Source organism: Antechinus flavipes, chromosome 1, assembly GCF_016432865.1.
Source record: "Antechinus flavipes isolate AdamAnt ecotype Samford, QLD, Australia chromosome 1, AdamAnt_v2, whole genome shotgun sequence".
NCBI lineage: Eukaryota > Metazoa > Chordata > Mammalia > Dasyuromorphia > Dasyuridae > Antechinus > Antechinus flavipes.
In genome coordinates, this window is record NC_067398.1 from 138070540 (window position 1) to 138096006 (window position 25467).

Here is a 25467-nt window from a genome sequence, read left to right on the forward strand (position 1 = left end):
AATGGACAGCAACAGAGGTTCTCATAATAGCCAATTCTTGTGCCCCCATTTCCTTTCAAGTGAATTTCTAAATCTCATTCTTAAGTATTCTTTCCTTTACGCTATTTAAGATTAAATCCTTCAATATTAGATTTTTTGTTTAATGATTTTTGTTATTTTGTTTTCTGGTTCTTTAAAGTAATACTCTGGTACTATAGAATGGAAATGAATTAGTAAATTAATTTTAAGATGTATATGATTTTTACTATATTGACTCAGACTCTTTATAATTATTATTTTTATGATTGTTTATATTCTATATTAATATATAGAAAGAGACAGACAAGCAAACAGATCACTGCTTTGTGGGGGGGGGGGGTCTTGGCACATAGATTTTCAAGTATTTTATATTTTCTATTGTTATTTTAAATAGAATTACTACTCTATCATATCCCACTAGATTCTGATGGTAATATACAGAAATGTGGATGATTTATGCAGGTTTATTTTATCTCCTCCAACTTTGCTGGAGTTCATTTGTTTATTTCACTGATTCTCTAAACAAAAAACCATTATATCATCTGCCAAAATTGATAACTTTCATTTTTTCCTATGCTCCCCCCCAAATATGGGTTTTTTAAGGAGAGTGAGACATAGGCATGTTTATAGACAATTGGGAACCAGCCAGTAGATCAAGAGAGTGAAACTTAGTGAGAGAACAGAAATGACATGACAATCTGCTGGAAAAAATGCAAAGGAATGTGTTCACTTGTGCACATAGAGAGGTTATAACTTTGGCAAGAAGAAGGACCTGTTCACATTGAGTAAAGAAAGAAATAATTTTCTGATGGAAGATACTAAATAATTAATCTTTTCACACAAATGTGACATTTCTGTTGTTTCCTCCAATTCTAGGTTGAAAATTTCTTAATACAAGTAGAACACTACCTCAGTAAATCTGCTGTGAAACCTTCTGCCTCAAAACTGATTTCTTGGCCAAGCAACAGTAGTTAGACAAGCAAAAGTAGTTTTGTTTCAAACAACACAGGGTGCAAGCTACCTGGATCAGAAAACAAAACTTATGAGATTTGGAAAACCAACAGACAATATACTCCACCAAATGCAAAGAGGCAAGAATTTAAAAATCACAATCTCACCAAGGACCACAGAAATTTAATGAAGTCAAAAGAGTAACTGTATTGCTATATAATCTCTTGTGGATTGTGTAAGAAACATCAAAAGTGAGACTGACAAGCAGACTTTAAGTTACTAATAAAGCCAATTTAGCCTGTTCTCAAGTAATCATTGTCAACAGTTCTGGGGTTACTCTTTGTGCTTTGCTGGAATCACATGTAAACCATTTCCTTGACTCTTATTTTGCTCTGTCAATGACTATACATCTTCCCATGCTATTGCCATTTTTTTGGTACCAAAGTTCTATAAAAATATTCTGGTATAAGCAGAGACTGTCTTCTTATTAATACCCTCCCTTGGGGTATCAGACAAGTAGTTCAATCTCTACATCAAAAAAGAAAACATTTTAGTTTACTGTATTTCAAAATGGTTGTATTGCTTCACGGTTCCACCAATGATCAAGGTGCAAGTGTGCATTCTATATGTTATTGTGTACTTTGAATCCATCACCTTTCTGCCAAGGGGTAGGAAATATACTTCATTATCAGCATTCTGGAATCTCCCCATTTGCCCTGTTCCTAGTTCTTAAGTTTTTCATATAGGATAACGTTTCATAACCCATCCAACACTGACTGTTCCCATCTTTTATCATCTTTGGCATTTTGCCGGGTGTTAAAATGCAACCTCAAGGTTGTTTTTCATTTGCATTTTTTCTTAATGATTGAGGTCATTCTTACAAGGCTTGTGATGGTTTTATTTTTAGAATAATAGTTTAATTTTAATTTAACAAATAAGCATTTCTTTTTAGAACTGCTCATTCACATCCTAATAATCACAAATTTCTCAGAGAATGACTTTGGTTTTGGTGTAGAGACATTTTGAACACCAAACACTCATTTAAGAAATGTGACACAAAGATGTTTTTCCTATTTCTTCACTTCCCTTCTTAAGGTAGACGGCATTAAGAGTGGTTAGATGGTCCAGGGTATACAATAAATAACTGGGCCTAGACAAGAAAACCTGAGTTCCAATCTCACCTCAGATGCTACTAGTTATATGAATTTGGGCAAGTCATTTAAAATCTGTCTCTATTTCCTCATCTGTAAAATGAGGATGTAATAATCACACTTATCTATCACAATAGTTGCATCAAATAAGGTAAATTTGTAAAATGCAAACTGCCTGGCATACAGTACATACTATAGAAATGCTAGCTGCTATTATTAATATTATTACAGTCAAAATTACCTATATCTTTCATAACTGCCTACAACCATTTTTAAGTAGTAATACATATTTCAAGGGTACTATATTGAATATTTAGGTCAAGTATACATTTAGAATGTATTGAAGAATATGGCAGAAGATACTGGTCTTCCCTAGTTTCACAAAATTATGACCACAGCTAGATTTTTCAAGTGACTCTTGTTTTGAAAAAAAATGCAATGAAAATATCCCTGTGAAAAACATCGTGTAGCCACAATCTTTCTTCATGTAAACAGTTTGAACTAGTTTGGTTTCAATCTTAAAATACTTCATTAGGATATTTCAGTTAAAACAATAAAACTACTGGGTTTATACATGATCATATTCACTCTTTTTTTAAAATTATTATCAGAATCTGTATCCGGAGGGAAAGAGAGGATGTCCAACAATTAAGGAATGGTTGAATCTTAAGCAACACAAAAAAAAGGGACCTATTTAAACTATTTAAACCTGATGCAGAGTGACATGAACAGAAAAGAATGAGTTATGTAACAACTAATACACTGTAAAGACAAATAGCTATAAAAAATCTGAACAGGGCAATGAGGAGATTCCAGAATGCTGATAATGATGTGCTTCCTATCCCTTGGCAGAAAGATGATGGATTCAAATTACAGAATAATATACATTTTCAGACACAGTCACTGTATTAACTTGTTTTATATAAATGATTTTTAAAGAGAGAGACAGAAACAGAGAGAGAGAGACAGAGACACACAGAGAAAAAAAAAAGAGACAAAGAAAGAGAAGCAGGGAAGGACTACATTAAATTTGAAATATACAGTTGAAGATGATGGTTTTATACACAGTACTCTTGCATTGTTCTTTTATGCAGATATGTTCATGTTCATTGGTGTTTGTCAAGTTCTTAATAAAAGATAAAAGGTATCTATAAAGAGTATTTTAAAAAATAAAAATAATTCTAACTTGCAAATCATGTCTAACTTCAGGGCCTAACATATTAAATTCCAAGGTAACATCATCAAGCAGTGATATCTTTGTACTTAGTGCATAAGGAGATCCATACATCAAAAAGTCTAAAAGTAAAAAAATACTAAATATAAAATAAATAAAAAATATAAAACATTTGATGACAAAATAACATTCTTCTGGCAGGTTACAATTAAAGAACTCAATGGTTCTATCACTTTCAGCTTGCCTGAGATGTAGTTTAATGATTGATTTAAAAATCAATTACATTTTTTAAAAAATTACATGACACCTTCACATTCACAGCAGCTTTTCCAGAAATATAAACTACTCTAAATCAAAATGATGCAAGATTTTCTCATATAAAGTATATAAGGAGATACAATCCAAATCAAAGGAATAAAATCCAATTTTATTTTTAAAAATAGAATTTTAGAAATATTAAGCTAAAAATAAAGGACTTTAGAAACAGTTCCTCATCTTTACAGATGCAGAAATTTTAGTCCATAATGGTTTTCTGAGTTCCCCTCATTATTTGAGCTGAACCTTGTTCTTAGCTTTCCTGACATTCCAGTCCAATGTGCCTCCTATATCACTATACTCACCAAAACCCTGGGATCTATTCACTAGGTTCTATTATATTCTAAAGAGAATTAAGCTTAGAGCAAACAACTGTCAATATAGCATTTTTATTTAATTTCATTTCATTTATGACTCTTACATTAACATTATGATAGACCATCACTGAAAGGAATTTACATTAAATAAATTCTAGTTTAAGCATCTAAAGTAACAGTTTATTGTCTCTTCAATTTATTAATATTTTCTTGAGCAAATCATTCTATTAACTACTGGGATCAATCCAAAGAACTCTGATGCTAGGCTATAGGTAAGTACAGATTATGGAAACCCCAAGGATGGGAAACTTTTGGGATTGGAATAAATGAATAAAAAGACACAAAAGATCCATGATAAGCATTTTAAAAATGAGAGGAGAGTTCGGGTATTTTAAACTCTTATTGAACCATTTTAAAATTTAAATATTCAAATGACACAAATATACTTTTTTACATTAATAAAATCATTCTGTAGACTTAGAGAAACAAGAAATAGTAGAAGTGAGATGATATAAAAAGAGTTGATATTTTATAGGTTCAAAGAACTGAGATGGCATGGAGGAGCACCTCCTGATGGAGAAAAAAAAATACTGCCAAGGTAATGTTTTGCCTTACAACAAGCTACCTAGGCTGTGATTTTAAAGAAGGTCATTACACAGGAATACCAAATGGAAATGAAATTTTCTTTTGCATAACAAAAAGATCTAAGTCTTAAAAGCAAAATCATCTTTTCTGAGAAAAGCAAGGATGCAAGAAGGTGGGGGAGTAAATCATGCAAAAGAAGGATTAAGAACATTGTCAAATAAGAAACTGGAAACTGAGTGGATACCCATCAGTTGGAGAACGGCTGAGTAAGTTGTGGTATATGAATGTTATGGAATATTATTTTCTGCAAGAAACGACCAACAGGATGATTTCAGAAAGGCCTGGAGAGACTTATATGAACTGATGCTGAGTGAAATGAGCAAAACCAGGAGATCATTATATATGGCAATAACAAGATTATATGATGATCAATTCTGATGGAAGTAATTCTCTTCATCACTGAGATGATTCAAACCAGTTCCAATGGTCTTGTGATGAAGAGAGTCATCTACACCCAGTCTAATCTTTATTGACTGTGGGAATTGAATGTGGATCTTAATATAGCTCTTTTCCCTTTGTTGCTATTGTTCACCTTTTTTTCTTCTCATTTTCTTTCCTTTTTGATGATTTTTCTTGTGCAGCATAATAAATAATGGAAATATATACAGAAGAATTGCTGTCTAGGGAAGAGGAGGAAGGAGAAAGGAATTTGGAACACAAGATTTTGCAAGGGTGAATAATGAAACCTATCTATGCATATATTTTGAATTAAAAAAAAAAAAAACCACCATTGTCAAAGTAGGGGGTTTTCCAGGCTATGTGAAAGTATTGTAGCACACATAACCAAATTATTTGTTTTATTCATACTGAAGGATATCACTACTTTCCCCTCACCCCAAGGCAAGTGGGGTTAAGTGACTTGCCCAGGGTTAAGTAACACAGGTAGGAAGTGTTAAGTGTCTGAGGCCAGATTTGAACTATGGTCCTCCTGACTTCAGGGCCGGTGCTCCATTTACTACGCCACCTAGATGCCCCAATATCACTGCTATTACTGTTAAAAAGAACAATTCATTAATTTTTTTCTTCTGTCTCTCACTTTATTTGTAACACTGGTCACTCAATCTACAGTTTCCCCTAAATGCATAATCATGGTAGGGAAGGAGAGAAGAGGAAAAAGAGGGTAAAACTACCAATTTTAATTATCAAGTTTTTGAAAGAAAAGAGAAAAATTTGAGATCAATTTAATTGACCTCAAGATTCATAACTGGTGATAGAGATTACCAGTATTATGTCAGCAGACAAAGTCAGAAGAAGAAATAAATCCATAAAAACCAACACAGAAGTGAAATAGGAGATAAAGGGGAAGCTGGTGAGATTGGTCCACTCTCAGTTCCTACTACTAACTAACCTTAATCGTGCAAAGACTAAGAATATCTTATTAAAGGCAACAACTCAAAATGTATTAGTAAGGTGTCTATAGCAGTATATTTAAAATAAACACTATTACTATCTTGAATTTATGGCCTGGAATGCAGGGTTGGTTCAACATTAGGAAAACTATAAAAATATTAATAGCAAGGAGCACTATATATATGTGTGTGTATATATATACATATATATATACATATATATATATATGTATATATATACACACACATTAATAAAAATAATTACTATAGCATTAGATACAGGAAATTTTCTGTTTAAAAACACTAGTAAACATTGAATAAATGGATATTTCTATAACATAGTTAAGTGGGAACTATCCAAAGCAAAAAGCTGGTACAACTACAGGTCTGTTTTTTTTTTGTTGTTGTTATTCATTAAAGCTTTTTTACTTTCAAACTATATACATGTATAATTTTAGACATTCACCCCTACAAAACCTTGGTTCTAAATGTTTTCCCTTCCTTCCTCTAACCCCCTCCCCCAGTCAGCAAGTGATCCAATATATGTTAAACATGAATTACAGGTCTTTCCAATAAGATCAAATAAAGGAAAGATGCCCAATGTCACTCCTACTTTTAATATATACCCAACATAAAGGGAGAATGGCTTAGACTGTTCAGTCATTTCATTGGGTCCAACTCTTCGAAATTCCATTTGGGATTTTCCTGGCAAAGATACTAGAGTGATTTTCCAGGAAGTATCTGAGGCCAGAGTTGAACTCACAAAGATGAGTGTTCCAGAATCCAGGTCTGCCACTTTATCTATGAGCTATCTAGCTCACTGTGCCATTAAAAATGAAAACTACTATACCATAAAAAGTGGAGCAGTTTCAGGGAAACCCAAGAAGACTTATATGAATTGTTTCAGACTGAAGTGAGCATAACTAGGAAAGAACAACATATTAACAATAATAATGTAAAAATAATGAAAGACTTAAGAATTTGGAACAATGTACTGACCAACCACAATTCCAGACAAGCAATGATGAAGCTTTTTTACTTACCTCCAAAAGGAGGTAATTGATTCAGGATACAAAATAGAATAGAAGAAAAATAGAAGACCATTTTTGAACATGGCCATAGCCATGCTTGATTATGCACATGTGCTTCAAAAAGGTTGCTTTTTTTCCCCCCTTCTTTTTTCCAGGTAAGAGGGAGTATGGGCAGGAAGAGGAGAGAGAAAACAATGAATACTTGTTAACTGAAAAGAATAATATTTTTTTAAAAAGCTTAAGTTGAAGTGGGGAGACATCAGATATAGTAAGTACCAGAATGTGTATAATCAATATCTCATCTTCCCAGAGAGCTCTGAAAGCATTTTAACAATACACTGAGGGGGAAAGAAAAAGTCTCCATTTCTGTATCAGGTTATGATCAAAGGTTGTGAGACTGGTGGCACAATGGTTATGTGGGTCATTTAAACAACATAAACATACCCTCTGATTTGAGGAATAAACAATTTAAATGTTGAAATCATCTCTTGAAAGAGATGACTTAAAAACAAATGCACACAAATGTCAAGAGTCCTCACATACACACTGCCAATGTCTTGTTTTCCATTACCTAAGTGAAGATTCACTCCTAATTTTTAAAGTATCTCATTTCAGTCTTTCATAAACCAAAATCCTGAAATTGCCTGTCTTGTAAATGAGATAGTTTCCAAAACATTACCTCAGTAGCAAAATACAGCACTATATTACATGAGGAAGAAAGACCACTAAGGGTACAAACAGGAGAAAATGTTAACCCAATCTGTGCTTCTTGACTAAATGGGGAAGGATCCTACAAGTCAACAACTCAAAAATCAGCTACTACGTACAAGGCATTGCCCACACATGGGATACAAAGGCACAAGCAGAACAATCCCTGGCCTAGCTTACTTTCTGCTGTTGAGAAGGCAGGGCTCAGGAAAGGGAAAATGGAGACACAAGTAAAAATAAGGTAATCTGAGAGCTAAGATGGCACCTAATCTGAAGACTTGAAAGAGAAAAAATACTAAGAAGTGGAAGTCCTGAGGGCTTTGCCTTCTAGACATGAATCTGATCAAAATATATAGATAATAATTGGAGAGAGAATGCTGAGTATTTGGACAGGCCTGCCAGAAGGGAGTAATAATTTTTATTATATCAAATTTAAAAGCTTTTGTACAAACAAGACAAGATTATAAGGGAAGCAATAAACTGGAAAAACATTTTAACAGTCAAAAGTTCTGATAAAGGCCTCATTTCCAAAATATATAGAAAACTGACTCTAATTTATAAGAAATCAAGCCATTCTCCAATTGATAAATGGTCAAAGGATATGAACAATTTTCAGATGAAGAAATTGAAACTATTTCTAGCCATATGAAAAGATGCTCCAAGTCATTATTAATCAGAGAAATACAAATTAAGACAACTCTGAGATACCACTACACTGTCAGATTGGCTAAGATGACAGGAAAAGATAATGATAATATTGGAGAGGATGTGGGAAAACTGGGACACTGATACATTGTTGGTGGAGTTGTGAACGAATGCAACCATTCTGGAGAGCAATCTGGAATTATGCCCCAAAAGTTACCAAACTGTGCATATCCTTCGATCCAGCAGTGTTTCTACTGGACTTATACCCCAAAGAGATACTAAAGAAGGGAAAGGAACTTGTACGTACAAAAATGTTTGTGGCAGCCCTGTTTGTAGTGGCCAGAAACTGGAAATAGAATGGATGCCCATCAATCAATTGGAAAATGGCTGAATAAATTGTGTAATATGAATATTATGGAATATTATTGTTTGGTAAGAAATGACCAGCAGGATGAATGCAGAAACGCCTGGAGAGACTTACACGAACTGATGCTGAGTGAAATGAGCAGGACTAGGAGATCATTATATACTTCAACAACAATACTATATGATGATCAAATCTGATGGATGTGGCCCTCTTCAACAATGAGAGGATCCAAATCAGTTCTCTCCACAATGAAGAGAACCAGCTACACCCAGAGAAAGCACTCTGGGAAATGAGTGTGAACCACAACATAGCATTTCCACTCCCTCTGTTTTTGTCTGGCTGCATTTTTGTTTTCCTTCTCAGATTAATTTTACCTTATTTCTAAGTCCGATTTTTCTTGTGCAGCAAAATAATAACTGTTTGGACATGTATACATATATTGTATTTAACATAGTCTTTAACATATTTAACATGTATGGATCTATCTGCCACCTAGGGGAGGGGATAGGGAAAAGAGGGGAAATGTTGGAACAGAAGATTTTGCAAGGATCATTGGTGAAAAATTACCCATGCATATATCTTGTAAATAAAAAGCAATAATTAAAAAAAAAAAAAAAAAAAAAAAAACAAGGGAGTAATAACGAGGAAAGGCTTGGACAGACTTCTTTATGTCTCCAGAAGACAGCATGGAAGGCAGGAGACAGAACAGTGTATATGTGTGTGTGTGTGTGTGTGCCTGTGTCTATGTCTGTGTCCATGTTTGTCCCTTCCAGGTCAGGGATGAGAGGAAGATATCTCCACCTGCTGCCTGGTCAGGAGCTCTAAAAAGACCAGTCTCCCTCCTCCTTTGGCTATTCTGCTCTGGCCCCTACTAAAGCATGCCAAGTCTCTCTCTTTCTGTCTCTCCTGCCTTTCATTTCTGTGTTTAGGATTCAGAATTTTTCTATCATAGAACTTTTGTAAAATAATAAGGCAACTGTAGTCACTATCACTGTTTTAATCTAACATCTTTTTAGAACTTGCTTTGAAAGTTATTTTTGATCATTTTAAACATTTGTATTGTGCTAAAAATATAAATAACCTTAATCTTTGAAAAATATAAATGTGCTTTGGGATTCAGTCCACACAATACTATTGTGCAAATGAAAAAGATCTTCTACATTACTGAATGGGAATAGGAAACTGAAATCCCCAAACCATTCCCCCAACATTGTTCATAATATCCCAGCTCACAATACATACTCAAAATCATTAACAATGGTATTTTTCCATTCTTCCCCTTCCTTTACCACACCCTTATAAATGTCAATAAATTTCAATCACAAAAGATTGGTTTTGTTCATGGAATACTAAGTTACAAACTGTAGGGTCAAAACCCAATAAATTATGGCGGCATTCAACATTCAGTCTCATCTAATCCAAACAATAAGGTCTGGAGAGAGGCAAAGACTTGAAAAGGTCATCATCATCATCATCACCATCTGCAACAAATCTCCTTAATCTCAAAAATTATCTACTGATAAGACATTCTCTACATTAAAAACTGGCAGATCAAACAAAAACTAAGGCTCTGATGAGGACAATGTGCTAACTGAATACAAAGTATATGCACAGCTATGCAGATGTGTTTTATATATAGAGAGATAGAGAGAGAGAGAGAGAGAGAGAGAGAGAGAGAGAGAGAGAAAGAAAGAGAAAATTGATAAGTTGATTATGTTAAAACAAGCTTTTAGAAGTCTCCAAACATATAGCTGCAAACTATATGCTCTTCCTGTTACCTTATGTTTTACATATATGTAAAAATTTGAAAATGTTATAGAATATATCATATAGGAGAACCTTTATTAGGAGAGACAGTGTTACCTGGACTTGAATAGATTCAAATACTTTTCAGCAATATGATCACAGGCAAGTTACTTATCTGCTCACTCCGTTTCATTATCTGTAAAAATCAGCCTAAGTAATAAATACTTGCACTATTTTAAGAAACAAATTTAGAAATTTTAAAATGTTGCACAAATGAGTTATGAAAACATCACAATAAGTTATCTTTTACATGAAGGCTTAGAAAGCTTCCATCTCACATGAACCCTGTTAACCGCCTTATGTTCCTAGAGACCTTCTCCTCTTTGGGTGCCCCTCTCACCTGGATACTAAGTACTTATTACACTGTGGAGGTTTAACTACCATGGCATGAGATGACTCCCAGGTTCATCCATCTGCAGTCACTCTCCTAACTTCTAAGCCCACAATACCAACTATCTATTCTATCTATTGCAAAATTTCAAATCAGAATTCAAAACAAACCAAAACTCCTCAACAAAATTCCCTATTTCAAAGTTAATGTATTTACATTATCATTCTTAACTCATTCTCTTTCACTCACATAGCCACTCACACATCAAATCTGACCACTTCTATCTTCACAACATGATTCTTGTCTAACCATTTCCCAGCCTCAACTTTAATTTAATATCTTTCAACTAAACAAAGTGTGCAGCTTCAAGCTATGAATGATTTTTACATTTTTAAAATAAAGTTTTATTACAGCTGTACAAAAATAGGTGTAGAGTGGAAAATCATTTTATGCTGAACCTTGAACTAGACTATTAAAATAGCTCCTTAATTATTATCTCTGTGACAAGTCTATGGCCCTCTGCATTCTTCATGGCTGCCAAATGGACTTTTCTAAAGCACAAATTTCTGTTTATTACCAAATATAAACTCCTCTCCTTGGCATTCAGAGCTCTCACAAAGAGAACTCAATGAACTTTTCCATCTCTGCTCCATGCAAAGTCCTTCCAAACAGGTCTTTTGACTGCGCATTCAGAGTACTCTATTTCCCACCTCCAGGCCTTTGCACTCACTCTTTCCAGTGTTTGGAAATGTACCCAGCTTCTAACCACCGCACTCAAAATCCCTTTTTTTTTTTCAAGTCTCAGCTAAAGTGCCACTTTCTCCATGGTTGACTTTTCCTACATCACTCCAACATCACTCTATATTTGATATATGTTTTTATGTGAATATATGTTGTCTCTTCCATGAAAGTAGTAAATTACTCAAGAGCAGGGATTAGTTTCACTTTTTCCCTTCATGTTCTCAGTACTTGGCACATAATAGGCTTAACACATGCTTCTTGATGTCTTAATATACATTCAGTAAAATCCTTAAATGTTATTGATCTTCCAGTAGAGAAGATTTTAAACATACCAAAGTTATGGGTCAATGTCACCTCATTTTGTTTTAAAAGTGTATCAACATATGTTTTATGTGGTCCTGGTTTCTATGGACCAAGTCCTACCACATAGGAAAACCTGCTTGACACAGACTCCTTTGTAATTCTGGGAAAGGTCAACAGACTCCTCAGAATGTTTTAAAAATGTATAATCTAAGTAAATGCTAAATTTCAATAAGAGGTTAGTGAAAATGAAGATATGATGTTTTTTCAAACACATTTTTCTGACACTTTTCACCTTTAGGGGCCATGAAAGCCCACCAACTAAGATAAGAAGCCATCAAATTCTAGAATCACAGGTATAACTGTATTGATCTAAAAAGGAATCTCAGAAACAGTGTAGCCCAATGCCGCAATTTACAGATTACGAAACTAACAGATCAGGAAAAATAGCTTATCCAGGTTTTTGTCCAAGTTTACACAGGAGATGAGCATCACATCTTTTATAGTCATAAGAAGACGCCACGTACTGACACAAAAGATAACCTACATTAATGCAATCATCATTTTTTATATTTAAAAAAAAATTACCCTCCCCCAACCAAGGATTTATTTCATTATGACAAATAAAAAGGCTACACACTCAACAACTTGGGAATTACAAATTAAATACAAGTGAGAAAATTTTAATCACAGAAAAAAAGACAAAACAATGAAGAAAATATTCAATTTTTTAAAATGTTTTATAGCAGCTGACAGTCAGCAATAAATAAGTGATGAAGTTAAACAGCATACATATATAACCTTAGATCTTTCTATTTTAAGAGCCAGAAGGCTGGGGCAAATTCAAGTCAGTAATCTAGCAAAAACAAAACAAAACAAAACAAAACAAAACAAAACACAACAACAACAACAACAACAAAACTTACTTGTGTGTCAATAAAAAAAAATCAAATAATAAAGCACTCGACTAACTTATCCAAAGAATAACTCATTACAAGCTATACAAATTTATGAACAAGTCTTTTTAACCCATGATGTGCCTAAAGTTTAATACAACAATACACAAACAGGACTATTAAAAACTAGCCAGCATACGTATGTTTGTTTCTTGAAGAAACATTAAAAAGGGATAGTGGGTCATATGTTTTCCCACACCCAGAAAAGGCTCCCTCATGGTTTCACACATCATTTTTTACAACTATGATTAATAGTTCTGGATTTTAATTTAGAAGGCTTCATATCTGGGCTTTTCCATATTACCTATGTGCCCAATTTACACTCATCTGTAAGAGAACAGAATAAACCAGAAGGCCTGTAAGATGTCTTTTAATTTTAAGTATCAGTGTTATTATAATTGAAAGAAGATAATTTTTCAAAAATAAAATCTTATCTACCCAACCTTGTGAATGCCCAAAGCTGGTCAAGAACCATCAGCTTATACTCATTTTCAAAAAAAGAACATAAAAACAAAGACAAAAACCATGGTTCTTCAACTACTCATAAACAATCCAAGTTATTCTTTAGCATCCAGGAAGGTCAATAACTCAGCAGTTATTGCCTAATTGCACAGAGAACTAACTATGGCAAGCATGGCCTGTGGTCCTATAATTCAGCTAAGAGAATCAGAATCTCAATATGACGGAATTTCAGTACTGATGTTTTGAATTAACTGTTCTCCAGTGTTCCAATTCATTGGCAAAAGCAATTGGAAGCTGACTATCCTAATAATGAGAGTTTTCCAAAAGTGTAATGTGTTGTTTCATTAGGTAATTAATTCCTTATGACAGGAGATCCTCTAGCAGACCCTAGATGACCACATAATCAGAGACATTACAGATTCAGATTTCAAATAAAGGTTGGACTACATGACCTTGGAGGCCCCTTCTGATAAGACAGAATGCTATTAAATGATGTAAATGTAAAACTTCTAAGTCAGCCCTGCTAGTTATACCATGTAGTAGGTAAATCTCTTCATCTCAGTCAGTATGTCTGACCTGAGTGTTGTATAAATTATGTCAAATTATTGGGGGGGGGGGGGTGTATATATATATATATATATATATATAAATAAAAAAGCACTCTATCATTGTATACTATCTATAAACTCCCAAATATTAGCATGAAAGAATGAGACTTTTAGAACTATTCAAATTTCTACTAAATGCTGAGCTACAGTTTCAATTCTATGGGCTATCAATTATCCAATCAGCAGACATTTATAAAGAAGCTAATTAGTGCAGATTGAGCTAGGCTAAAGAGGTAGAGCTGGAAAAAAATAAAACTGAGAGCATACATTCTATTTGGAAGGATAAGAAATATAAGTTTATATAAATAAGGACTTAACAGTGAAGTCTTTGACAAAATGTAGAAATTTTTTGAACTTTGCATTGTTAATTTAAAATCCAAAAGAAAAAGGGAAAATTACATATCCAGTAATATACCATCACAATGAAACAGCAACACAAAGCCGCAGTTATGTGCCAACACTGCACATTTAGAAACGAGACTCATGGAAAGAGCTAACTCATTCTGTAAATATGCACACAAATTTTAAACTATAAATCTTCAACAAATTTCTAGCCAATGCTTAATTTCCCTTCTCCCCACAAAAACTTACCAAAAAATTTCTGCACTGGGAAATTATAAATGCAGAACCTTCTAAAATCCAGCAACTTGAGTTATCTCTGCATAAAATAGTTGTTCTAAAATAAGGTTTGGTTTTTATTTTTCTTTCTGGCCTCACAAAAACCCTTCAAGTGTAAGGTTATATGAGCTAAGGAGGATTTTGTTATAGGTTAAGGTTCTCAGGCATTCAAGCAAACTGGCATCAAGAACTATAGCTCTACACTTCTCAGTCAGTTATATAAAGGGATTAAAAACCAGCAAAAATTGTGCTCTAAGGATTCACAAATCTAAGCACTTTTAGTCTTTTGTTGTCTGCTATGTGCAATTTTACATTATGTCAATAATGCATGTAATAGTGACAAAATCCCACAGACCTCAAGCTCAGTAATCAAATGATTCAATAATCAGTTCCCATTTTTCTTAACCTCTCTACATTGTTGATTATACTCTCTTCAAGGAATTTTCTGTTGACTATAGTTTAGTTATTCCTGTCACAGAACCCAGTCAGATCCATCTTTTCTCTGTTACCTTCCTAAAATCTCTCCCTTTTATGTAGAAGGCTTAACTCTGATCATATTCTGGGTTCTATCCTCTTTTCTCTCATTTTCTCAAGTGATCAACTGTCTTTTGTATATAATTCACCCAAACTTCTAATTCCAACTCTCATCCCTCTGCCATGTTCTAACACCACATCTCTAAATATCCAAATACTGGATCTCCCTCTGGATCTTCAAGAAGTTTCTCAAATCCAGTCCTTTACCCCAATTTTTCTGTTTTTCTTGATGAGACTATCCTTCTTACAGTCATCAAGGAAGCCTTTTAACCTGGCTGACTTCTATATTCTAAGTGTATGATCCCAAATGTCAAATCTTGTCAACTGCATTTCCTTAAGATCTCTTGAATCCATCCCCTTCTCTCCACTCATAATCATCTTTGTTCAAGCCTTCATCATGTTCCAATTGGACCACTACAAGAGCTGGACTGGGAATTCTGAATCTAGTTTCTTCCCTCTATAATCCTTCCTCTTTGCAGCAATTTCCCTAAAGTTCAGGTAATGATTATGTTGAAGAAATTTCAATGGTTTCCTATTATCTTTACTGCACATAGATGGTGCAATGGATAAAGTGTTGGGGCCTGTTATCATGAAGACTGATATAAAACAATCAAATCTGGCCTTGGCTGTGGGACCCTGAGCAAGGTACTCAACTCCATTTGCCTCAGTTTCCTCATCTGTAAAATGAACCCGAGAGAAAAATGGCAAACCACTCCAGTATTTTTGCCAAGAAAATCCCAAAGAGATGAACAAGACTGAAACAACTGAACAACAAAAAAAATGCTTTTAAGTAAAAATATACAACATACAAATTATTTTGAAGATATAAAAACACTGTAAATGGAAGGTAATGTCAGAGGGAAAAGCAGTGGGAGGAAAGAAGAGATGCTGTAAAAAGCCTCTTGCAGACGGTGAGATTTGAAATGAATCTCCGAGGCAGTGTATTCTAGGTACAGTGGATCACAGAGTAAGGTATAAGACTGGAAAGGTAAGAAAGGGCTTTCATGGCCAGACAAAGCAGCTATTTGTTCCTGAAGGTAACAGGGATCACTGGAATATACTCAGTAGGGAGGTGACATGTTGAGATCTGTAATTTAGGAAAATGCCTCTGGCAGCTGAGTGGAGGACAGACTGGAGTATTCAGAGACTTGTAGACTAACTAGATGAGATGATGAGGGCCTGCACAAGGCTGGTGCCAGAGTCTGGAAAGAAAGGGCCATATTCAAGAGAGATTGAAGATAGACAAGAGGACAACCAAAGGATGGTGATTACAAGAGGCAAGTCATGATGCCAGACTAGTGACACATTTGCTTCCTCTCACAAACTTCATACTTCCGCGAATTGGACTCTTTTCTCGGTGAATATGTGAATTCCATTCTCGCCTTCATTCTTTTGCACTGACTATTGCTATGAGTAGATGAACTCACTTTCAAAGATCAGTCCAAGTGACACCTACAATCAATTTGTATTTAATCTGTTTTTATTTACTTGTACACAGGCTTCCAAACTGCAAGTCTACTCCCTTCCTATAGGGCCTATCCCATTTTCATATTTGTATCACTGGTACTTAATGTAATAGCTGGAACATAATAAGCAGTTAAATGCTTCTTGAGGCTGACTGAATTCAATCAATGACTTTGCAAAAGAGTATTCAAAGCCTCTGAGTCATCCCTAATGGGATTTGTGAAGTTTTATTTAAATGGCTTTATTATTACCAAAAACAAGTTAAAAATATTTGTTAAAAAAACAAATTAAAAAATAAAAAAATTATTGAGAGTTGTGTGGTAGGGATGAATGAGTAAGGGAGGAGACCAAGAAGGTTTGTAGTTGTGATAAATAGGATTAGGGATATAGAGATCCAAATTTTTTCCATTATTAACCTTTTTATACATGTATGTTTCATTAGTTTCCAAGCTAGGTAAGGGCAAGTGAAGTAAAAAAAAATGTTATCAAAATAAGGAAAAAAAAGGGACTAATGCTCCATTTCTTAGGCTTTATAAGACTGAAACAATACTTACCATATATGCATCTCCTATATAATATTCTTTAAACATTTACACTTGTGACACTCATACCATAAGATTTATCCTCCTCACATGTGATTCTCTTATTCAGTCTTGTAATAGCAAAAACAATCCTAAAGCAAAGCTCTTATTTTCTATACAAGATGGAAAGCAGCATTTACATAAAAATGAAGTTCACCTCTAAGAACCTAAAAGAAGCATACTTCACTCAAACTAAGTCACTAATGGACATTCCAGTCACCAAAATATGAGGATGACCAAAGAAGACTAAAAAAGCAGATTCGAAACCTTAGTTGATGTTTGGTTGAATCTGACATCACCTGATGTTCTGTGGGCTTCCACTTCACTTTCTGAGGCAAGGCCAAATATAAGTCGAAATGAGAGCTGACTCAGAAGTGAACACCAAAGGTGATTTTGTGGGCAAGGTTCCCAGGTCTCAAAAAAAAGTTTTCTTTTGAGATACAAAACAAACCAAAACAAACTTATTTCATATGATCTTCTGAAGACGGGAGTTTGGTGGGCTTGGGGGAGTGGGAGGCCGAGTTAAAACTATTTAATTCTTTGTATTTATTTGCATTCCTCAATGCCTAAGCATATAATCATTCAACAAATATTTGTTAAGCATCAATCATTACTGCCGAAGCTCACCTTTTTGAGGAAGCCTTAGATTAAATCCATTTGATTTGTTCATGCTTGAGTGTTTGCAAATACTGCTCTAACTGGTAATTGACTATTATTGTAGAAAACATGTCAGAAAATAGCAGTGAAATGAAGATTGAAGACCCAATGTTTTAAACATATAAAATAAAATACATAAGATTACAAAGGAAATCAATACATCTGAGATATAATTAACAAAGTTCTGGGAGTTTTTTGGTGGTGGTGTTTTTTTTACAATTCACAAGAACCCTTATCATGGATGGGATTTATAGAGCCTTCTGTCTGCCCTTTTTTACCTCCTCTCAAACCACAGATCTCATCAACTTTTACCATTTTCCTTAGTGTCTCCAGAACACTAAGGATTTTCTAAGATTAACCAACTTTTCAAAACTAGAAAACAGCTGACTAGTAAGCAACATGGTAACTACACTATCAAGTCTGAAAATCTTGGTTCTAACAACAATTCTATCACTGTAAACGTGCATTCTAATTTTAGACTCTCTTAAAAACCAGATATAAGATAATTTGGGTGCTTGTCTAAAGCTCACTTTCTCCTTTCAACTATAAAATGGAACAGTAAATACATCATTTAAAGAACTAACAGAAGCATTGGATGAATATGATAATACTGGTATGATGAAGTCATTTTTTAAAATTTATTTAAGTTTATTTTTAAAGATTTATTTATTTATCTGTTGTGAAATGAGTCCTCTCTACATGATATTGTTGGTATGAAGCTAAACAAGTATTAAATAATAATAATAAAAGGACTGGTAATTAAATTAAATTTCTTAATAATTAAAAATTAAGTTCAGTCATTATTCTGCAACTTCAATGAAATATGCTCCAGAGAACAAAATCAAATGAACTGGGAATACCAGCTCTTTCATATATTTTAACTCCCTGGCTCTGACATTCTTCCAAGAATGGGGGGGGTGGGGGGGAACCACCACCTTTCCCTAACTCCCTTTTGACATACCTCTTCCCTCAAGTATGACTTTCAAAGACTCTGTTCTGATGAAAGTAATAGAACTGAGTCATCCAGACAGTTGGATTCAATAGGTTTAGTCTGTGCTGTATTTTTCCAACTGGGTGGGGAAAGGAGAGAAAATGGATTTCCGTAGCTTTATGTTTCCATTACAAATGCTCTTGTTTTTCCTATAGTCTGTTTCATCTAAGGGCTGCCAAAGGTAATGGACATGGAGAAATACCGTGTTTATTGCATTAACCAGCAGTCTAGCACATGCTGCTGAATAAATAAAAAAAAAATGCTGCTATCAAAAATCTTAATCTGATGAATTTAATATACCTATAGTTCTGGCTACATGAGATCACCTATTGGAATTCAAATAGGAAATCATCATTTATCTATTTTTACCATGCCTTTACCTTTATAGAATTATGTTTTGAAGTTCTATTTTGGTAAGGCAACTCCCATGTCTAATTTGCTCATGATTTTCACTTGTATTTAGACCATCTTTTACTTCTAACTTTTTGTTATATATACAAAAACTATAGAAATAAGTTTTTACCATTACCAGAATTGAATTTGTCAAAGTCTCTAAAATGTTCCAAGTGTAAAAATCAACTATATGAAGTCTTTTGTCAAAAAATCTTTTTCCCTTATGACTGAAAGGAAAATTGGAGAGATGTCAGTAATTTAGCATTTCCAAATTCAGTTTCTATATTTTCTTAAAATCAATGTTACTTTCTCTTAAAGGCATCTGGCCTTGCTGTTTCCTTCCTACCTGGATCTGGCAAGTCAGCAAAAAATACCATCATGAAGCCAATTTTACACTTTTTGGAATGAAGAAATAAACACAGAGCTCTTCTAAGGGAAAAACTCCATCCAAAACAAACTGCCATCTGGAGAGTTCTAGTTCAAAAGAACAGGGCTCCCATTTGCCAAAATACAGGATCACCATTAATAATAATCCTGGTGGAAAAATAGTCCTGGAACCATAAGAAGTCTATAATAATCATAAACTTTATCATGTAACTGCAATGAACCGGGTATGCATCAGGGGATCTATATGTTGTACTTGATGTTTACATGATATGTAATCCTTTAATTTTTAAAGCCAACAATCTTGTAGCCATGACCCCAAAATAAATGTCCAAGCCTCCACCTATAGCTTGCCTACAATTTTCCAAAGTAGCAGTGCTCCATACTCTCCTACAGCGCCTGCGGGCCTGGGCCTCTGCCTTCTCAGCTGGGCCAGCCAGCCCCCTGCCCCTTGCTAAGTATTCTCAGTCCTCCCTGGGATCCACCCCGTTCCATGTCTCAGGGCTTTCTGTTCCAGTGTTACAAAGAGAAATCCCAGGCCACAGCAACCATGACATGCCAGCTATGGTATCCCATTAACCTTGGGGCTACAGCTAGGCTTCTTCCTCAACTCCTGCCCTCCTTCAATATTGAGAGCCTCAATATCAGCCTCATGCTCCCTAAGCCCCTATCAGTTCTTAGGTCTGCCACAAGGCTGGACATCAAAAGTAGCCTCTAAAACTCTAATCACCTTCAATGGATTTTTTTCCTAGCCAATTGACAATCTTCCTGAACTCACTTTTCAATGACCAACAAACTCCCTCCCTGACTCGCTCCCCCATTTCCATTGGGAAACCCCAGCTTTTTCTGGACAAGCCCTTTTCCCAGTCACCTCTTCCCATCTGCTTCATCCCCTTGTTCTCATATCTCTCGACCCACAAGCCCTTCCCTAAACTGTCACCATATCCTGTCCACTCCTTCCCCATGTTCTCTATAGGAAAGGAATTTGATTTCATCTTAACCATTTCTTTTTTCTCACTCCTCTCAGAGAACCAGACCCCTACTAGACGTGACATGGCACCTCATGGCACCACTTGCTTCTTCCTTCTGATTAGCCCCTGAGTGGCTAGGTAGGGTAGCAGAGAAAGGCACTGAGGGCAATTAGCTCGGCCTTATCCCACCCTAGCCCCACTCCAGGCCTTGGGAGGCCCATGTCCAATCAGAAAGCCTACTTGTGATAGCAAGGCACCGAGGTGAAATTTCCCTATAAACCTGCTCATGGCCTCCACCATCTTTGCTAAATCCCATAGCAATCTGCCTGGCTCTGTCTTCCTTTTCACTTCTTTCCCCCATGACTCCTGGTGTCTCTCTCCTTGTTACAACAAACTAGCTCTCTTAATCCTCTGTGGATTGGGCCTGTCAGTTAATAGCATGCTCAAACCTCATGGAGTTCCCTTTCTTCTATTTAACTCTGAGTTCCATGGAAATTTGTCTTTTCCCTTGTTAATTGTTAAAACTCCTTTCCTTGCCAACTAAATGTTCTCCTGAATCTATTTCATATTTACCACTCCTGGTGTCTATTTTACCTCTTCATTTTGTCCATCTTTCTTATAAATGAAGTTATTTTTTGCAAAGAGAATGCCAATATGAATTCCTCACATGCGCCTTGTGCTTTCTATCTGAACTAGGAATTGCTACCTCATCTATTAGGAATTCAACCCCATCATTCAGGGCCAATCCCATCATTTAGGGCCAACCCTATCACTCCACAGCCAACAGTTCACCAGGTTCTGGTGGGATCTAAGAATTCTTCTTAAGGGAAGCAAAAAACTGGGAAAACATTTTTACATCCAAAGGATCTGATAAAGGCCTAATTTCTAAATTATATAGAGAACTGACTCAAATTTATAATAGTTCAAGCCATTCTCCAACTGATAAATGGTCAAAGGATACAAACAGACAATTTTCAGATAAAGTGAAACTATTTGTAGCCACATGAAAAGATGCTCCAAATCACTATTAATCAAAGAAATTCAAATTAAGATAACTCTGAGGTACCACTACACACTCTCAGATTGGCTAAAATGGCAGGAAAAGATAATGATGAATGTTAGAGGGGATATGGGAAAATCTCAGACACCGATACATTGTTGGTGGAACTGTGAATGGATCCAACCATTCTGGAGAGCAGTTTGGAACTATGCTCAAAAAGTTATCAAACTGTGCATTCCCTTTGACCCAGCAGTGTTTCTACTGGGCTTATTTCCCAAAGAGATCTTAAAGGAGGGAAAGGGACCTGTATGTGAAAAATATTTGTGGCAGCCCTTTTAGTTGTGACAAGAAACTGGAAACTGAATGGATGCCCATCAATTGGAGAATGGCTGAATAAATTATGGTATATGAACGTTAGGGAATATTATTGTTCTGTAAGAAACGACCAGAAGGATGATTTCAGAAAGTCCTGGAGAGACTTACATGAACTGATGCTAAGTGAAATGAGCAGAATCAGGAGATCATTATATACTGCAACAACAAGACTATACGATGATCAATTCTGATGGACGTGACTCTCTTCAACAATGAGATGATTCAAACCACTTCCAATTGTTCAGTAATGAAGAGAATCAGCTATACCCAGAGAGAGAACTATGGAAACAAAGTGTGGAACACAACATAGCATTCTCACTCTCTGTTATTTGCATGCATTTTGTTTTCTTTCTCAGTTTTTTTTTTTCTTTCTTCTGATCTGATTTTTCTTGTGCAGCAAGATAAATAAATATGTATACATATGTATACACATATTGGATTTAACCTGTATTTCAAAATATTTAACTTGTATTAGACTACTTGCCAGCTAGGGGAAGGGGTGGAGGAAGAGGAGAAAATTTGGAACAAAAGATTTTGCAAAAATCAGTGTTGGAAAAATTACCCATGTATATGCTTTGTAAATAAAAAGCTTTAATTTTAAAAAATAAAAAAAATTATTATTCTTACTCCCCACTGCCAAATTCTCCCACCATTAGCATTCTGACTTTGAAGTTCAATCATCTATATTTATCTCCCAACCCAAATCCTAGTAGCTGTCCTTGTTTGACCTCAGAGACAGCTTCTCTGCTTTTCAATGAGTTCAGAGCCTGGCTCAGTTTCCACACAATCTCAATGACACACAGCCATGGTCATACCTTTGACCTTGCCACCACCTGCAGAGATACTAACTCCCACTTCATCTCTGTGCCATTTCTTTCAAGTCTCTGCTAAGAGTTCTCTTTGTGTAAGAAACCTTGCTTGTTCTCCCAGTAATACTATTGCTTTTCCCCTGAGATCATTGCATTTTGTCTTATATGAATCTTGTTAGTACAACGTTGTTTGCATGATGTTTCCCCCATTAGAATATGCCTCCTTGAAGGTAGAAGTCGATTTTTACTTTCTTTTTATCTCCAGAACCTAGTAAATATTTAACAAATGTTTGCTGATTAATTTACAAATAGTGATATTTATTAACAATTCCCACCCATTCAACCAGAAGCTATAAGGGCTTATCTGAATTTAGACTTTGTCTTTCATTCCAGTTTTCTAATTCTAGTTTCTAATTCCAATCTAATTCAGAATTCAATAACCTATGGGAAAATTATATCAAAAGGTACAATAAAAATTTTTGGAAAAACTTGTTGAAACAAAACTTTTAACAGAGTTGGAAGGCAAAACGAACCCACATAAATCATCAGTATTTTTATATGTTGCCAACAAAATCCAGTAGAAAGAAAAGGGTAAATTCCATTTAAATAAATACAGTAAACAAAATATTTGCGAGTCTATTGGTATAGGTGTATGTCCATATGTGTGTGTACGCACACATACATGTACCATGAATAAAATTAGAAAACATTCTTTACACAAATAAGATCTGAATATCATGGTTAGATAGAATCAACATTTAAAAAAAAAAAAAAAAGATAAAACCACCTAAACTAATTTACTTATTTAGGGTGATATCAATCAAACTATCAAATGCTTGCTTTAAAATACTATAAAAAAAATTCACATGAAGGAAGAAGGTCAAAAGAAATAATTTATCTTAAAGTAGGAGGAAGGATGCCCACTGATATAAGATCTAAATATAAAGTAATAATCATCAAAACAATTTGGCACTGTTTAAAAGATAACAAATTCAATCAGTGGAACAAATTAAGTACATAAAATATAGAAGCCAAAGAATCTATTCAATAAATCCAAAGCCTTCAACTACTGTAATAAAGAGTAAGCAACAAAAACTATTTAGAAAAACTATCATCAAGTAGGTACTGGCTAAGAGAAGAAGAGGTAGATATATGGAATAGTTTAGGTACACAAGACAATAGTCAGTGACTATTGTATTGTTTGATAAACCCATAGATTCCAGTTTCTTGGATAAGAACCCACTATTTGATTAAAAATTGCTAGGAAAACTGGAAAACTGTATGGCAAAAACCTCAAACAAGATAAGGTCAAAATAGGTTCAAACATCAAGGGTGATTTAGACATAAAGGTGAAACAAATTAGGAGAACAAGGGATAGTTAACATGTAAGATCAGAAGGGAGAGGAGAAGAATTTATGACCAAAAGAGAACTAGAGATTATGAAATGCAAAATGGATAATTTTGATTATATTAAATTAAGGTCTTGCACCAACAAAATCAATGAAGCTAAGATCAGAAGGGAAGCAGAAAGCTGGGAAACAATTTTTATAGCCAGTGCTTCTGATAAAGACCTCATTTCTAAAAGATAAAGAGAACTGACTCAAATTTATAAGAATACAAGTCATTCCCCAAATGACAAATGATCAGAGAATAGAAAAATACAATTTTCAAAAGAAATCAAAGGTATGTGAAGTCAGATAAAAAATGTTCTAAATCACAACTGAAATAAAAATTATAACTCTGAGGTACCAACTCCCACCTATCAGGTTGGTTAAGATGGAAAAGATAAAGAAAAATTTTGGAGGATGCGGGAAAACTGGGACAGTACGCAGTAGTGAAATGATTCAACCATTCTGGAAAGCAATCTGGAACTGTATTCAAAGAGCTACCATGCTGTGCTTATATGTATAATCTATACTCTATTGCGATGCTATCTAAGGGAAGGAGAAAAAGGAAAGGAGAGAAAAAAATTTGGAATGCAAGGTTTTATAAGACTGAATGTTGAAAACTACCTTTGCAAGTATTTTGAAAAATAAAAAGCTATTATTGTTAAAAAAAAAAAAAAAAAAAAAAAACCCTGTGCAAACCCTTTGATCTAGCAGTCTCACTATTGGCCTTGTATCCCGAAGAGATCATAAAAGAGGGGAAAGGATCCACATGTACAAAAATGTTTGTAGCAACTCTTTTTGAAGTGGCAAAGAAATGAAACTGAGTGGATGCTCATCAATTGGAGAATAGCCAAATAAATTGTAGTATATGTATGTTATGGAATGATCAGCAGGATGATTTCAGAGGCCTGGAGAGACTCACATGAACTGCTGCTACGTGAAATGAGCAGAACCAGGAGAACATTGTACATAGCAACAAAATAGGCTTAGCTCTTCTCAGCAATTAATGATGAAAGGCAATTCCAATAGATTTGGGATGGATAATGCCATCTGCATCCAGAGAAATAACTATGGAGAATGAATGAAGACTGAAGCATACAATTTTCACCTTCTTTGTTTCCTTGCTTTTCCTTTCTCATGATTTTTCCCTTTTGTTCTAATTTTTCTTTCATACCATGACTAATATGGAAATGTTTTAAATGATTGTACATGTATAAGATATATCAGATATCCTGCTGTCTTAGAGAAGGAGGAGGAATGAGGAGGGAGAGAAAATATTTGGAACTCATAATCTTACAAAAATGAACACTAAAAACTACTATTACATATAATTGCAAAAATATACTATTGAAAATATTTTTAAATGACCTCTAAGTTTCCTTGGAACATAAAGAAGCTATGAAGATATTCTTTTTGTGACAGCAAAT

The 25467-nt window shown here is 34.7% G+C and overlaps 1 protein-coding gene across 2 annotated transcripts in view; it reads right to left on the bottom strand.

Annotated features, from left to right (window-relative positions):
- The window catches only part of PLPP1 (phospholipid phosphatase 1), a 115291-nt gene that overhangs the window by 13170 nt on the left and 76654 nt on the right, over positions 1 to 25467 (bottom strand). The gene's annotated exons all lie outside the window — the stretch shown is intronic.